Source organism: Uranotaenia lowii, chromosome 1 (assembly GCF_029784155.1).
Source record: "Uranotaenia lowii strain MFRU-FL chromosome 1, ASM2978415v1, whole genome shotgun sequence".
Taxonomy (NCBI): domain Eukaryota; kingdom Metazoa; phylum Arthropoda; class Insecta; order Diptera; family Culicidae; genus Uranotaenia; species Uranotaenia lowii.
Window position 1 is genome coordinate 164489214 of NC_073691.1, and position 18004 is coordinate 164507217.

Below are 18004 nucleotides of genomic sequence, written 5' to 3' on the forward strand. Positions count from 1 at the left end.
TGTCGAGCGTTTTCATATATTTTTAATGAATTTTTCCCGCTTGGGGACCGCCTGGAGAGAAGCGTAGGAGTGCCAGAATTGCATCAACACATGGTTTAGCGAAGATCTTTTTGATTCTCATCAAGATGCTTCTTAACATTCCAAAACAGTATGGTGAGCCATGCAAGCATCGTTCTCATCCAGCGCTCTCAAAAATCAAAAGACATGAGATCGGTTTCAATTTTTTTTCGTTTCGTAGTAGTTCAGAAAAATATTCGCAAGAAATTACGAAATAGCGCAGTAAAATGAAAAAAATTGTTTGTATGCTATCATTCTTCCGACGTATGAACCCCAGTCCAATCGGTCCAACGAACTTCAGTTCAATCAAAATGGGCATTAGGTTTATCCTTTTTTAGATGATCATTTCCTTTTAATGGCGACCGTCATGAGTAATGTAAACAAGTTTAAACAAGGTCAAATCTAGGTTATGTTGATAGTTCACCCAAGTTGCCTAATCAATTTTTCTCGAAAAATTGTGTTTAAAAAATTCATAGAACTTGGATTAAATCTGGAGATTTTGGTCAAAAATTGAATCCGTTGAAGTTTAGAATATATGATACTCTTATGAGTATTCATTGTATATTTTTTCATCATAAGAATGTAAAGGTTTTTTTTCGAATGCTTCAAGCAAAAAAAAAATGGATGATAATTTTGAATCAAAATCTTTGCCACCGCACTTCCGTTGGCTCCCAGACAAACTTGCATCAGTCAAATTCATTCGGTAAGTTTACTGGACTAATTTGAAAATGTTTCCGTCCGAGGTTCCAGGAATCCGGAGAAGAAAAAGTTTCCTTTCCTAGAGACCTCAATGACATCAACGATGACGAGAGCTGAACCTTCGGAATGTCATCCCAGGTGGTGCAATTTCGAGAATGAAAAAAATAAAAGCCAACTCAACATGACGCATGATTTTGAAGCGACTCAAACGGACATGCAAAAGGGAATCCTGCAGGATCAAAAGTGCATCCCATTTGCAGCGCATAGCGATTTCAAAAAACCCTTCTCGGAATCGGGCAACTTCGAAGGCAAAGAATCGGGAGAAGCAGCAACAATCTATTCGGGACCCTAGGACAGGGCCCGGGAAAAATGATACGAAAAGATGGCTATGTATTTGGGGGAGGCGAAGGTCGCTGGTGTAGGCATTTGCGCCACACAGCAACAGCCGAAACGGATGAATGATCGACAGAAAATAGAATATGGTTTCCTGGCAATTGGCATAACTTTTGCCGCGTTTTGCCGGAGCTTAAGGATGCGTATTGGCGTTTTTTTTTGTTAATTTTTCGTTTATGGTTTCCTATCCATAGGTTTGGGTTTGTTTGCCACTTGTCTGTACTTGTTTTCACGTTTTTGGGACCCGGTTTGCCCGATAAGACTATGCGTTTAGAAGTTCTTTTTTACCTGCGGATTTACCCGAAAAGGTTTATGTTTGGCGTAGCCAAAAGGATTTGTCATTGAAACACACAAACCGACACTGAAGCTTAACGCTGAACAGAACGCTTAGGGATTCATTCAAAAAGTGGGTGCCATCAATTTTGTTGATTGATGAAAAAGCTAGAAAACTGATTTTATAAGAGATATTTATCCAAACAGACTGAACTCTGAATTTAAATTCGAAATTTTGAAACTGAGTTCTGAATTCTCATTTCTTAATCTGAATTCTGAATTTTGAAACTGAATTCTGAAATATAAATCTGAATTCTGAATCTGAATTCTGAATCTGAATTTTGAATCTGAATTCTGAATTCGAATTCTGAATCTGAATTTTGAATCTGAATTCTTAATCTGAATTCTGAATCTGAATTCCGAATCTGAATTCTGAATCTGAATTCTGAATCTGAATTCTGAATCTGAATTCTGAATCTGAATTCTGAATCTGAATTCTGAATCTGAATTCTGAATCTGAATTCTGAATCTGAATTCTGAATCTGAATTCTGAATCTGAATTCTGAATCTGAATTCTGAATCTGAATTCTGAATCTGAATTCTGAATCTGAATTCTGAATCTGAATTCTGAATCTGAATTCTGAATCTGAATTCTGAATCTGAATTCTGAATCTGAATTCTGAATCTGAATTCTGAATCTGAATTCTGAATCTGAATTCTGAATCTGAATTCTGAATCTGAATTCTGAATCTGAATTCTGAATCTGAATTCTGAATCTGAATTCTGAATCTGAATTCTGAATCTGAATTCTGAATCTGAATTCTGAATCTGAATTCTGAATCTGAATTCTGAATCTGAATTCTGAATCTGAATTCTGAATCTGAATTCTGAATCTGAATTCTGAATCTGAATTCTGAATCTGAATTCTGAATCTGAATTCTGAATCTGAATTCTGAATCTGAATTCTGAATCTGAATTCTGAATCTGAATTCTGAATCTGAATTCTGAATCTGAATTCTGAATCTGAATTCTGAATCTGAATTCTGAATCTGAATTCTGAATCTGAATTCTGAATCTGAATTCTGAATCTGAATTCTAAGATAAGTTAACCACCGTTAATTAATTTTGTAAATTTATTTTTCGGCATATCGGTGAAAAGTAGTTATGAAATTGATAAAGATGGATAGAGAAGTGAGAAGAAAATTTACAGATGTTGAAAAGAGCGAAAGAGCATTTTTGCGAGGAAACTTATTAACGTACACCATACTTTACCCTGCAACATTTCATTATTTAGGAGAAGTAGTACCGGGATAGAGGTGGCACTACCTTAACCTATACAATGAAATAGGGAAGCTTTCTGGAGCTTAACGTACGCCATATTTTGCCCGTCCGGAGTATACGTGTTCACCACATGTAGACTTCGGACCAACCAGATTTCATTGTATAGGTTAAGGTAGTGCCACCTCTATCCCGGTACTACTTCTCCTAAATAATGAAATGTTGCAGGGTAAAGTATGGTGTACGTTAATAAGTTTCCTCGCAAAAATGCTCTTTCGCTCTTTTCAACATCTGTAAATTTTCTTCTCACTTCTCTATCCATCTTTATCAATTTCATAACTACTTTTCACCGATATGCCGAAAAATAAATCTACAGAATCTGAATTCTGAATCTGAATTCTGAATCTGAATTCTGAATCTGAATTCTGAATCTGAATTCTGAATCTGAATTCTGAATCTGAATTCTGAATCTGAATTCTGAATCTGAATTCTGAATCTGAATTCTGAATCTGAATTCTGAATCTGAATTCTGAATCTGAATTCTGAATCTGAATTCTGAATCTGAATTCTGAATCTGAATTCTGAATCTGATTTCTGAATCTGAATTCTGAATCTGAATTCTGAATCTGAATTCTGAATCTGAATTCTGAATCTGAATTCTGAATCTGAATTCTGAATCTGAATTCTGAATCTGAATTCTGAATCTGAATTCTGAATCTGAATTCTGAATCTGAATTCTAAATCTGAATTCTGAATCTGAATTCTGAATCTGAATTCTGAATCTGAATTCTGAATCTTAATTCTGAATCTGAATTCTGAATCTGGATTCTGAATCTGAATTCTGAATTCTGAATCTGAATTCTGAATCTGAATTCTGAATCTGAATTCTGAATCTGAATTCTGAATCTGAATTCTGAATCTAAATTCTGAATCTGAATTCTGAATCTGAATTCTGAATCTGAATTCTGAATCTGAATTCTAAATCTGAATTCTGAATCTGAATTCTGAATCTTAATTCTGAATCTTAATTCTGAATCTGAATTCTGAATCTGAATTCTGAATTTTGAATCTGAATCTGAATTCTGAATTTTGAATCTGAATTCTGAATCTGAATTCTGAATCTGAATTCTGAATCTGAATTCTGAATCTGAATTCTGAATCTGAATTCTGAATCTGAATTCTGAATCTGAATTCTGAATCTGAATTCTGAATCTGAATTCTGAATTCTGAATTCTGAATCTGAATTCTGAATCTGAATTCTGAATCTGAATTCTGAATCTGAATTCTGAATCTGAATTCTGAATCTGAATTCTGAATCTGAATTCTGAATCTGAATTCTGAATCTGAATTCTGAATCTGAATTCTGAATCTGAATTCTGAATCTGAATTCTGAATCTGAATTCTGAATCTGAATTCTGAATCTGAATTCTGAATCTGAATTCTGAATCTGAATTCTGAATCTGAATTCTGAATCTGAATTCTGAATCTGAATTCTGAATCTGAATTCTGAATCTGAATTCTGAATCTGAATTCTGAATCTGAATTCTGAATCTGAATTCTGAATCTGAATTCTGAATCTGAATTCTGAATCTGAATTCTGAATCTGAATTCTGAATCTGAATTCTGAATCTGAATTCTGAATCTGAATTCTGAATCTGAATTCTGAATCTGAATTCTGAATCTGAATTCTGAATCTGAATTCTGAATCTGAATTCTGAATCTGAATTCTGAATCTGAATTCTGAATCTGAATTCTGAATCTGAATTCTGAATCTGAATTCTGAATCTGAATTCTGAATCTGAATTCTGAATCTGAATTCTGAATCTGAATTCTGAATCTGAATTCTGAATCTGAATTCTGAATCTGAATTCTGAATCTGAATTCTGAATCTGAATTCTGAATCTGAATTCTGAATCTGAATTCTGAATCTGAATTCTGAATCTGAATTCTAAATCTGAATTCTGAATCTGAATTCTGAATCTGGATTCTGAATCTGAATTCTGAATCTGAATTCTGAATCTGAATTCTGAATCTGAATTCTGAATCTGAATTCTGAATCTGAATTCTGAATCTGAATTCTGAATCTGAATTCTGAATCTGAATTCTGAATCTGAATTCTGAATTCTGAATTCTGAATCTGAATTCTGAATCTGAATTCTGAATCTGAATTCTGAATCTGAATTCTGAATCTGAATTCTGAATCTGAATTCTGAATCTGAATTCTGAATCTGAATTCTGAATCTGAATTCTGAATCTGAATTCTGAATCTGAATTCTGAATCTGAATTCTGAATCTGAATTCTGAATCTGAATTCTGAATCTGAATTCTGAATCTGAATTCTGAATCTGAATTCTGAATCTGAATTCTGAATCTGAATTCTGAATCTGAATTCTGAATCTGAACTCTGAATCTGAATTCTGAATCTGAATTCTGAATCTGAATTCTGAATCTGAATTCTGAATCTGAATTCTGAATCTGTATTCTGAATCTGAATTCTGAATCTGAATTCTGAATCTGAATTCTGAATCTGAATTCTGAATCTGAATTCTGAATCTGAATTCTGAATCTGAATTCTGAATCTGAATTCTGAATCTGAATTCTGAATCTGAATTCTGAATCTGAATTCTGAATCTGAATTCTGAATCTGAATTCTGAATCTGAATTCTGAATCTGAATTCTGAATCTGAATTCTGAATCTGAATTCTGAATCTGAATTCTGAATCTGAATTCTGAATCTGAATTCTGAATCTGAATTCTGAATCTGAATTCTGAATCTGAATTCTGAATCTGAATTCTGAATCTGAATTCTGAATCTGAATTCTGAATCTGAATTCTGAATCTGAATTCTGAATCTGAATTCTGAATCTGAATTCTGAATCTGAATTCTGAATCTGAATTCTGAATCTGAATTCTGAATCTGAATTTTGAATCTGAATTCTGAATCTGAATTCTGAATCTGAATTCTAAATCTGAATTCTGAATCTGAATTCTGAATCTGAATTCTGAATCTGAATTCTGAATCTGAATTCTGAATCTGAATTCTGAATCTGAATTCTGAATCTGAATTCTGAATCTGAATTCTGAATCTGAATTCTAAATCTGAATTCTGAATCTGAATTCTGAATCTGAATTCTGAATCTGAATTCTGAATCTGAATTCTGAATCTGAATTCTGAATCTGAATTCTGAATCTGAATTCTGAATCTGAATTCTGAATCTGAATTCTGAATCTGAATTCTGAATCTGAATTCTGAATCTGAATTCTGAATCTGAATTCTGAATCTGAATTCTGAATCTGAATTCTGAATCTGAATTCTGAATCTGAATTCTGAATCTGAATTCTGAATCTGAATTCTGAATCTGAATTCTGAATCTGAATTCTGAATCTGAATTCTGAATCTGAATTCTGAATCTGAATTCTGAATCTGAATTCTGAATCTGAATTCTGAATCTGAATTCTGAATCTGAATTCTGAATCTGAATTCTGAATCTGAATTCTGAATCTGAATTCTGAATCTGAATTCTGAATCTGAATTCTGAATCTGAATTCTGAATCTGAATTCTGAATCTGAATTCTGAATCTGAATTCTGAATCTGAATTCTGAATCTGAATTCTGAATCTGAATTCTGAATCTGAATTCTGAATCTGAATTCTGAATCTGAATTCTGAATCTGAATTCTGAATCTGAATTCTGAATCTGAATTCTGAATCTGAATTCTGAATCTGAATTCTGAATCTGAATTCTGAATCTGAATTCTGAATCTGAATTCTGAATCTGAATTCTGAATCTGAATTCTGAATCTGAATTCTGAATCTGAATTCTGAATCTGAATTCTGAATCTGAATTCTGAATCTGAATTCTGAATCTGAATTCTGAATCTGAATTCTGAATCTGAATTCTGAATCTGAATTCTGAATCTGAATTCTGAATCTGAATTCTGAATCTGAATTCGGATTCTGAATTCTGAATCTGAATTTTGAATCTGAATCTGAATTTAAAATTCAGGATCTGAACTTTTGAATCGAATTCTGAATCTGTATGCTTTATTTTCGATAAAACTTTTCATGAGGATTTGATTGCCTTTCAAACTTTTTTCAAGTTCATTTCATATAGTGTAAATGTGTCCGCGTTTTGATTTCGAAACTTGAGTTTTTTATCGTGTAAAATGCTGCTCATTATATTTCTGAATCCAAATTTTGTTAGAGATTGTTAGACTTTTGGAGTTTTCTTCAGCAATATAATTTTTTTTTTTGATCCAAACTTTGCCTTGATCATTAACTTAATTGGGAATATCTAATGTTATGCCTGAGAAAAAACCGTGCGATAGGAAATCAAATCAGAACTCAAAACAACAAAACAATGTAGCTTCCTGTACAAAATAAAATACTTACGTTCATCAAACCGACAACCGTATGTCACGGTCTGAAAATGATTTCAGCAGTTTCATTTCGCATGTACTGCCGAGAAAACAACGAGTTTCGGGATCATTTTGGACCAAAACCAATTTCCAGCAGAAAAGGATTCATCTCGTTTACCGAATTTTCTCATTGATTATACACACTAGCAAGAACCTCTCTAGTCGGGCAAAGGCAAAAGCTGGCCCGGAACAATCAGCTCGAGATCCTCGGAATTCGTCAAAACCCTTCAAATAATCCGCAGCAAAATAAATTTCCTGTCCCACACCCCTGGCCGCAAATTTCGCAGATGGTGAAAGAATCGAAAAAGTGTTCAACTCTGCAACACCATCAATTTCATTCACACACTGCCATACATTCATGCACAGACACACAAACAACCTTCAGCAAAACTACCAAAAGGCTGGCCCTCAATCGGCTTGTGCGTACACCTACAGGTAATTTTCTTGCAAAATTTATTTTTTCCTCGGCAATTTTTTTTCGCCTCTTCAATTCCCAAAATCGGATCGTTTTCCCCTTGGATTTACTTTCCCGAACCCTCTAGCGCCTGACCGTGCATTTCAATCCATCTTGTCCAGAAAGCCGGGACCTTTTCGGGGTTTTTCCCCCGTTTCCTCAAAACTACATAATACTCGCTCGCTCACTTCACTAGCCCTGCTTTACTTACTGCTGTATGTTGGTTGACGCCAAAAACCCAAAAGTGTCCCTCGGAAAAATGTTTGATTTGGCTCACACCGTTCGGTTGACGTCCAAGCTTTCCTAGTCCGTTCGGTCCATTCGGTCCCGCAACCGGGGATCAATCCCTCATTTCGCAGCGAACGATTTTTTTTTCTCGGTTCCTTCTTTCCCGGGTCCTTCTTACAATTTTTTTTCCTCGATTTTCGGAACGGACGCGATTTTCATCCCCTTTGGCGAAATTCCATACTGGGCAAATAGATTTACCAATATCGATATTTAGAATAGGACACACACGGTCCCGGGGCAGCGAGTCCACCTCGACGGTTCTTTCCTGCTTATTTAGGTGTGTGGTTCTGACCGGTCATCGAAAAAAAAAGACTGGAATAGGGGACATTCCATCTTCAGCTTCTTCGAGGGTGTTTACATACATACGTGGGCGTGAGACTGCTGTTTTTGTTTTCTAGGTGACTGTATAACAAAACCTTAAACCGTACAATAATTTTGTAAACACTTCTTGAACTCGTTATAAAACAAAAAAAAACTGACATCCTCCTTTTTATTAAACTACTTGTGTGTAAGAACACTAAAATGAAATATATCTACAGTCACATATAATAATTCAAAAATTTGTAGTAGTTTGTTTTGAGTTGTTTTTAACCTTTTTTGAGGATGTTTTTTTGTGTGTGTATTCATCTGTCTGACGCATCTGACGCAAACAATGCAGAAGTTCAGTATACACCAGTATAGTGACCAGTTTGCTTCCCGCACAAAAATCTTCCAAGCAATTTGCGGTGGCTGTATGATGTCAGCTAGCGACTGTTTATCGCCTGAAACGTTCTCTCCTTGATGGATCATGCCCGCGAATGTCGGGTAGTGAAACGCCACAGTTTGCACGCCTTGTAAATGTGGTAAAATCGGTCGAGAAGAAAGTTTAGTGGGATCCAGTAAGATCAATCTGGAGGCTGGAAGCGAATATCTCGAATTCTTCCATACAATGAATGGTCAAAGAAGACTTAAATGCATCATCAACGATAATATTCAACAGATTTTGTATCTACACAGAAGGCGGAAGTGGACTGTCGGACAGACAGTTCGGTTTACGTACTGGTAGATCTACGGTAGACGCCATCTTAATGAAGCGGACAGGTGTTCGTCACTGAGCCATTGTGACGATCGATGTTAAGAATGCCTTCAATAATACCAGCTGGAAAGTTATCGACAAAGCGATGCGTGTTCCCAATACCCTCTGCAGAATGATAGAAAGCTTCTTTGAAAATCGAGTCTTGACTTACGAAACCGAAACTGGGTTATGATCTTACAGCGGATGCTCCACAGGGTTCCATACTAGGACCTGTGCTTTGGAATACCATGAGGTGTAAACACTGAAACTACGACGATATCGTGCTCATGATCATCGGCGAAATAATCGAGGAGGTCGAAGACCTTGCAACGGTGTCCGCAGAAAGGTTTGGCATCTGGATGGAAAGAGTTAAGCTTCAGATAGCTCACCATACAACCGAAGTTCTGCTCGTGATCAGCAAAAGAGTTGGTGAGTAGAGATTGCTGATGGAGGACACACGACATCTTCGAAACAGCATCTGAAATACCTCGGAGTAATGTCGAAAACAGCTAAATTTTTGGTGCGCATGTCAAATACTGTTGTGAGTGTGCATCGAAAATCATGGCCTGGATTATACTGAACTACCATGGTCCAAAAAGTAACAAAAGCCGTTTCGTTGCGAGCGATACGAAGGAGCGACCTGGAGTTCCACCATAGAAGTAGAGCGCAACAGATTCATATTACGGAGTACACATCGGCTGATAGCCATGCCAGTTTCCTGTGCATACAGGACCATCTCAGAAGATGCAGCTTCTGTCATCGCGGACATCATTCCCATCGACATCTCACTCTGGCGGAAGATAAGGAGTGTCACGAAGTAAGAGCTCTTAGTGCGTAAAGCTCAACGAGCAGCGTCAATGCTCAAGTGGCAGGAGCAATGGGACGCATCGAACAACTCAAGTTGGACGCTTTGGCTAATCTCGCGACTTTCAGATTGGGTAAATCGGAAGTATGGAAAGATGAACTTCTACCTTACGCAGATCCCTTCGGGGCATGGGTGCTTTAAGCAATACCTTTATCGGTTAAGTTTATCAGCACGCTATATTGCCCGGAATGCGTAGATACGGAAGAATCGGCTTAACATTAGAGTGCCCCAAATGACCCGACTTTTAAAAAAGTTATACGCTGCAGGCTAAAATTGATTCTAGGCCTAGTACAACATCTCATGCCAAATTTGGTCCAGATCGGATCACGGGAAGGGGTCGCTCAACGAGCCTGAAGTTCGTATGAGATTTTGAGACATTTTGTTCAGGAGAAACATAAAAAACCAGTTTTTCATCAATAACTTTGATTCCCGTCGGCCAAATTCTTTCAAAAATGGATTTTCTTAAAGCCTAAATTATGAAAAATATTTCATTCCAAGACTGTATTTCGATAAGAGTTAAGATAAAAAAGTTATTAGGCTTAAAAAATGGGCTAACTTTTTTAACGGTGGTATTCATCAGTGTTAATGAGGCAACGATATGTTCGACCTCCCCGACTCATAAACACTGATGAATACCATCCATAAAAAGTTAGCCCATTTTTGAAGCCTAATAACTTTTTTATCTTAACTCTTATCGAAATGCAGTCTTCAGATGAAATATTTTTAATAACTTAATCTTTAAGAAAATCCATTTTTGAAAGAAATCGGCTCACGAGAACCAATGTTATTGATGAAAAACTGGTTTTTCATGTTTCTCTCGTTTAGCGACCCTGAGATCTTGTACTAGGACTAGGATAAATTTCGGCCTGCAGCGCATAACATTTCACAGGTTTTGAATTTCCCATACAAATTTGGGGCAGTCTACTGAACATGCTATCTTTTTATGTCGTCAATAAATTCAAAATTTGAACGTGAGATGTGAGTTGTGTGTGAGATGTGTCGTGCGTGACGAACATGCGTGGTCTGCTATAAGAACTCTATCGAAAAGTCATTAATAACTTTTAAAACTAGTTTACTAAAAAATGGGTGAACTTTTTTCTGTGTGCAAGCAAGCACAAGTTTGTTTATGTATGCATGTATGTATGTACATATGTATGTATAGTAGCCACCTTGGGTGCTCGGTCGATCCGCACTTGTGGCTAAGGCTTCATCAACAAATCACCGTAAGTTACCATATATCCAGTTAGTAACAGCTGGATGAGACGTTCAAGGGAATGGGTTCGTGAAAGAGTAACGATAACCGAAGAGTTAGGATCGATTGGTCTCGAGATGTTATTGCCAAATATAAAACTAACAACTATGCAAGTCTCTGTAGTCCCTGCCCCCAAGATTTGTTTTTAGAAGAGCGCGTCATACGCGCGTCGCCGCTGGCCGTGGCGTAGAGGATAGCCTTCAAGTCTTCTAAGCCAGCGGGTATGAGATCGAATCCCGATCACGGCATACATAGTACATTTTCTGTGGGTTTGTGGTTTTAGCATTTGTAAGATGCTAGTTATCATATCCTCGAAAGACGAACGCTTAGAGTTAAGAAAAAGGAACTTCTACGAGGAAACATAAGTTTCATTGAGATCCTGTATGTGTTTGTGTTCGTTTTTATGAAAAAAAAAAACAGCAGGAGAACTTAATACGAATAGTACTGCCACAGATACATACTCATTCGCTCAATCCCTTTGTTTTATGCCCTGGTGCCTCCCACCAACCCCATGAAATGTTACAGTTTTATATATAAGAAATAATACATACAATTTAACCAAAAATAGAATTAAATATAATTAATATAATATAATTCAACATATGAAAAAATATTACATAATATAATATTTTATTTAAAAAAAAACAATATAATGTAATACAATTTTATGATCTGAAAGAAATAATTAATTTTTTTTTTTGTAAATTCTTTGTTTCAAACGGCTCATACCTTTAGGCTTTAAGGAGCCAAACTCGTTTTTTTTATTACAATTGTGTGCTAATATCTAGTTCACTTTTAAAGAAAAAAAAAAGATAGGGAAATATAAAAAAAAGAATTATAGACGAAGATCAATAGCTTTTAGAAAAAGGTAGGTTTCGAACTTGTAGTCCAAATCTAGCTGTAAATTGTTACTTCCGGATCTTGGTAACAATGAAAGCTCGATTTCCAAATTCGTAACGTTCCCTTTTATTCGTTCGAAGCTCTACCGGGACCCGTTTTGAATTCCTACGATTTCAACATTGATTAAATATAGGAATAATCTTAAGTACAATTTTCAATCTTACGTTTAGTGAACTCTCTACGTTTTCTTCTGTCTCGACTTTCAGTAATAGGCCTCCGCTACTCACCGTTATAAAGTAATCGAATATCTCCAATGCTGGCGGCTCTTTCTCCCTCTTCGGCTAGGGAGGCTCTTTTGTTTCGTCTACAAGCTCGTTTAACTATCTTTTCCAGCTCCGCATATCCTAAGCGGTCGACTGCTTTGGCTAACCCTGCTCAATTCTGACTTTCGCCTCTCTCCGATCATCGACCATCCTCCAAGTTTTATCCGACATCCATTAACTTCTTCTTCCACAAACTTTACCGAGAGTGCTGTGGAAACCACATAATGCCAAGCTGATATTAAGCTGATTGCTGACCGGGTGGCCACAAATAAGGTCTGTTGTAATAGTGATGCATAACCACGACTAGCGAGTTAGAGGGAAGGGCGCTTATATATGCACAGGGCATAAGTAGTGTTCAGTATAACCCACACATTCACCCTCCTCTCCCAAAAACAAAAATAAAACTGAAAAAAAACAGTAGTACCTCCTCTCCCAAAAACAAAAATAAAACTGAAAAAAACAGTAGTACCTTTGGGTTGTTGTAATGATGGTTGCAATGAAAGGAGGAGTTCACCAATGTCGAAGGTGTCCATCCAAGCTTCGACGGCTGCATGGTTGTTTCTCTTTTACCCGCCGGAGCAAAGGGAATAACGAACCATGATTGCTTGCCGAGGTGATCATGGTGTGCTGCTATAATCAATGTGAATTATCGAATGAATCATCAATGCGCTTCAAGAATGACTTAAACAGCGCTGTCCTTAGTCGGAACAACTGGAATAGAACAGTGCCAGCTAACGACCCACAGACAGTCGTAAACTTTCATTCTGGAATTCTTGCATCCGCATACCGCATAGCACTCTCTTGCCGGCATAAGCTCGACGCTGGCAACATTGACGATAGCTTCATTCAACAAACAACCTTGTCTTCGGAAGGTCCTTACTTTTAAGAACACATAGGACAAATGATCGAGCGACCATCACAAACCATGCACGTTTAAGTTTGAATGCGCCGAACAAAGTATTCTAACATGCAAGGATAGAAAGCTTTATTATAAATTTCTCCACAATAAACCTGCGGATGTTTGTTCAGTTTTGGCCATATTAAACCGAGTATTTAGTATTTACATGTTGAACATCCAGTTGCAATTCTTTTATACTGCAGACTTTGACGTTCAGATTCGCGTTACCTCCTTTTCCCGAAACTTGCTTATTGCACAAAAATGTGCATCACTCAGCTGCTCAATCTTGGTTAAGCGCAGTCATTCAAGCCCGCTTGCTACGCCGCATCTCTAGCTCTAGTTGGCTCATTTGTTGCACAGCCACTTAAACGCGCTTATCCTGTCGCAATTTAAGCTCACTAAATTGCCACTGATCCCTTAACGCACAAGCACTCACGGCACTGCACGACGTCTTAGGCTCGCTCAATGCACAACCACTCGGACTTGATAAACCATTCAAGCGTGCTAAATGCGCATCCACTCAGGCTCACTAAATGCGCACCCTCTTGAGTTTTCTTAACTCGCAACTTCTGAAGCCCGTCACATGCGCAGCCATTCAGGATCGCTTCATGCGCAGCTGCTGGGGTTCGCTTAACGCGCAGCTACTTAAACTCACTCTATGCGCAACCACTCGGATTCGCTTCATGCGCAACCACTCGGGTTTGCTCAAAGCACAGCTAGTCAAGCTCGCTCCCTACACGCGCACCTATTTTGGCGCACTTCATGCGCAACCCCTGAGGTTCGTTCAACGCGCAGCTACTTATGCTCGCTCAATGCACCACCAATCGGGTTCGCTTAACGCACAGCTACTCAAGCTCGCTACATGCGCAGCCATTCAGGCTCGCTTCATGCGCAACTACTAGACTTCGCTTTACATACAGCCAAATAGTCTTGCTTCGTATACAATTTAAAAATGTTGTATTTTGTATTTAAATAACATTTGGATTAACCATTTTCAACCGACCATTTTTGTTAAACTCAATAGAAGGATCGCCATTGTGGAAACCACATAATGTCAAGCTGATATTAAGCTGATTGCTGACCGGGTGGCCACAAATAAGGTCTGTTGTAATAGTGATGCATAACCACGACTAGCGAGTTAGAGGGAAAGGCGCTCATATATGCACAGGGCATTAGTAGTGTTCAGTATAACCCACAGTAGTACCATGGCTCGTCGTGATAAAGGCATCCTTGATTCCACATCACTGTTCTTCGATTGTTCCGTCTGTCGGCAATTCCGAGGCTCGGGAATCTAGCTGTTCAACGTATGCCCTTTTCACCTCTGGATTCTCCATCCGGAAGACGTCGTATCGACACCCGACTTTCTCCTCGCGCTGTGGGACACGCGCAGCTCTCAGTCGTATCTCACCAAAGACGAGGTGATGATCGGATGCAATGTCTGCGCTTCGTTTGTTGCGGACATCAAGAAAGCTCCTTCTCCATTTTCGGTTGATGCAGATGTAGTCAATTTGATTTTCTGTTCGCCCATCTCGGGATACCCAAGTGACCTTATGTGCTGGTCGATGGGAGAAGAGCGATCCACCGATCACCATGTTGTTGTTGCCACAGAATTCCACAAACAGCTCTCCGTTTTCGCTCATCTGTCCTAGACCATGGGGCCTCATGTAGCGCTCATGGTCCTAATTTTCGGAGCCTATCTTTGCGTTGAAGTCGCCCAAATGGATTTGAATGTCACCATTGGAAATTTTCTCAACCACGCTGTTCAGTTGACTGTAAAACTGCTCTTTCTCCTGCAAGTCGGCAACGCCAGTTAACGCATAACACTGGACCATTAGACTGAGTCAATTTGGGGTCATTTTTGAATTTCTCAATCCCTGGGGTCTAGAAACCTTCGCTTTGGTCCAAAACTCATCCATGATTTTTTGCCGAATTTTTAAGTAACGTTTACATGAGTAAATTTGAACTTTAAGGTTTGTATGGGAAAATTGAATATTTTGTACTGAAAAATCAACATCATTCTCGTTTCTTCTGTGGAACAAGAGCCAGCTTAACCTACGCCTTTAATTATCTTAGGTTAGAAATTAAATTAAACATTTCTCTAAAATTTTCTCACCTTTGCTCCATGTTATATATGCGAAGTTCGAACTGTTTTGCTTATACCCTTAACGATAAGTCCGAATTATCAGACATCGCGATTATCCACTAAGTGAGAATTGTATTGTCTATAAATAAGAAATAAAGATATGAGCAAGTCTCTTTTGTTGCTGAGAACTCAACGCTGTAACGTGTGTTTAATGAAAGGAAGATCTATTTTAGTGGCGACGAGAAAAAGCATATTGCGTTACTGGATTTATTAAAAGTAAAAGCTTAATACTTTTGCGGAAAACTGTGGCGTGCATGTTAGTTTTCTTCAGAAGTGGCACATATTTTAATTGTGAAAGGTAATTCGGAAAAGCGCGATACAGCGTTTTTCTTAAGCGTGGTTTTCCGTGACACAAAAGGTTGTATGGGGCCATTTTGTTTTAAAGCAGTAGTTCAGATATCATATTAGAACTCTTTTCTTTAAGACAACCAAATTTTGAAAAACTGTGAAAGAAGCTACAACGTTATCATTTTTATACAAAAACAATCGTGGGCTTGGTTTGGAAATAAAATAAATTGTGAGAACTGTAAATGCAATAATTTAAAGGACTGATAATAAAGTGTAACAGAGAACACGTGGTTTGGGAACTATAGAGAATAGTGAACAGTGAGTCGTAATTCCGTATTTTAGGTGGATATCTGTTTTGCAAAAAAAAACTGTTGAGAAAAACAAAAAGAAAATCCTGCACTATCGGTGAAATCATTATTTGAAGAGAAGCTATTTTGGTAAGTGGTATCGTGCAAGGTGAGAGGTTAATAATTGAAACTCGCATTCACCATCTCACACGCAACTCACCACCATCGGCAGCAACACGTGCGAACTCATAAGTGGTACGGCTACCGCTTCAACTCGTAAGTCATCAAAGTCAAGTAAGTCGTTCCAAAAATTTTATTTTGTTCATATCCTATATATATTGCTATCTAGATTGTCGTTATGGCACTCATTGGAGCTGTGGATTACTTTGTTCAGGGCTCAAGTTTTGAAGAGTATATGAAGCGGATGGATTTTTTATACCAATTGAATAACGTACAGCCCGATAACAAACGTAGTCTATTTATCACTCTGAGTGGACCGGTAATTTTTAAAGAGCTTAAATTGATTTTTCCGGGGCGCGATTTAAGCACTATTGATTACAATTGTATGATTGAGCGTTTGAAAGAAAGGTTGGATAAAAAGGATGATGTTATGCTGGTTCGTTGGAAATTTGATCAACGCCGACAAGGACCGAATGAATCGTCAGAAAATTATATTTTGGCATTGAAGCTTCTTGCGGAGAACTGTGACTTTGGAGATCGTAAAGATGGGTTTATTAGAGATCGAATTATTTTTGGGCTGTATGATAAGGAATTGCAAAAGAAATTATTCAGACAAGTGGACTTAACGTTGGCAAATGTGGAACAAATAGTCGTGAGAAGTGAGTTGGCTGATTTGAGATCTCAAGTATTTGGAGATGAAAGTGGGAGAGTTCTTTCGGTGAAACATCGGTTGGGTAGAAGATATGAAAATAATTTTGATGATGATTATGAGAAAAGTCGTAGTCGGAACAGAAATCAAGTGAGATTCAGGAGCCGAAGTAGTAGCAGTAGTGGTCGAAGTCGTAGTTACAGTCATGAAAGAGCGCCAAGAAGATATTCTGATTTCAAAGACAACCGTGATTTTCCTCGAAACAGATATGACTCAAATCGATTTTTCAGAAATTTTAGATTTTCTAATTCTCGGAGCAATTTTCGTAATGTTCCAAGAACATATAATCACGATAATTTAATATGCAACAGATGTGGGAACAAAGGGCACATAAAACGGAATTGCAACTTTCAAAGATCTCGTCAATCATTAAATTTTGTCGATGAACGTGAGATGTCTAATGATGAAACATACAATTTTAAAAGGATCAGACTTAACAACTCTGGTAATGATGATGATGATGATGATGATGATGATGATGATGACAATGATGATGATGTATTTGCTTGTATGATGATTGCGACTCAAAGGAGCAAGAGTGAGCCGTGTATGGTTGACGCATATTTGGATGGGAAAAAAGTGAGGATGGAAATTGACTGTGGTGCCGCAGTTTCTGTGATCAGTGTGTCCACTTACGATTCACTATTCAGCCACATTCCGATGCATAACTGCCAGAGCAAATTAGTCGTGGTAAACGGGAAATCATCAGACATTTTTGGAAAAATTTTCGTAAAGGTTGAATTGAATGGAGCTGCTGTGAAAGTTTGGATAATAGTTTTAAAAACCAATAATAATTTTTCCCCATTATTTGGAAGAAATTTGGTGGATATATTCTACCCAAATTGGCGCAGCACTTTTGTGGTTTCTAACCAAGTAAACAATATTAATGTCGACCATGGAGAAAATAAGGATATGGGTAAATTCAAACAAATGTTTCCTAATGTTTTTGAAAAAGACTTATCTAAGCCAATTGTAGGTTTCGAAGCTGATCTGGTACTTAAAGAACATCGCCCTATATTCAAGAAAGCATATGAGGTCCCATATAAACTACGAGAAAAGGTAATTAAACATCTGAATGATCTTGAACATCAAAACATAATAACACCAGTTAATGTAAGCGAATGGGCCTCCCCCGTTGTCATTGTTTTGAAAAAGGATAATGAAATTAGATTGGTTATCGATTGTAAGGTTTCCATTAACACGTTCGTCGCCCAAAAAAAATCTCAGAGCATGAAAGTAAAGCGAGAGAGCTTCAGATTTACAACGCGTGGCAGAACTGAGCGGCAACCTTGCTTAAGAGAGCCG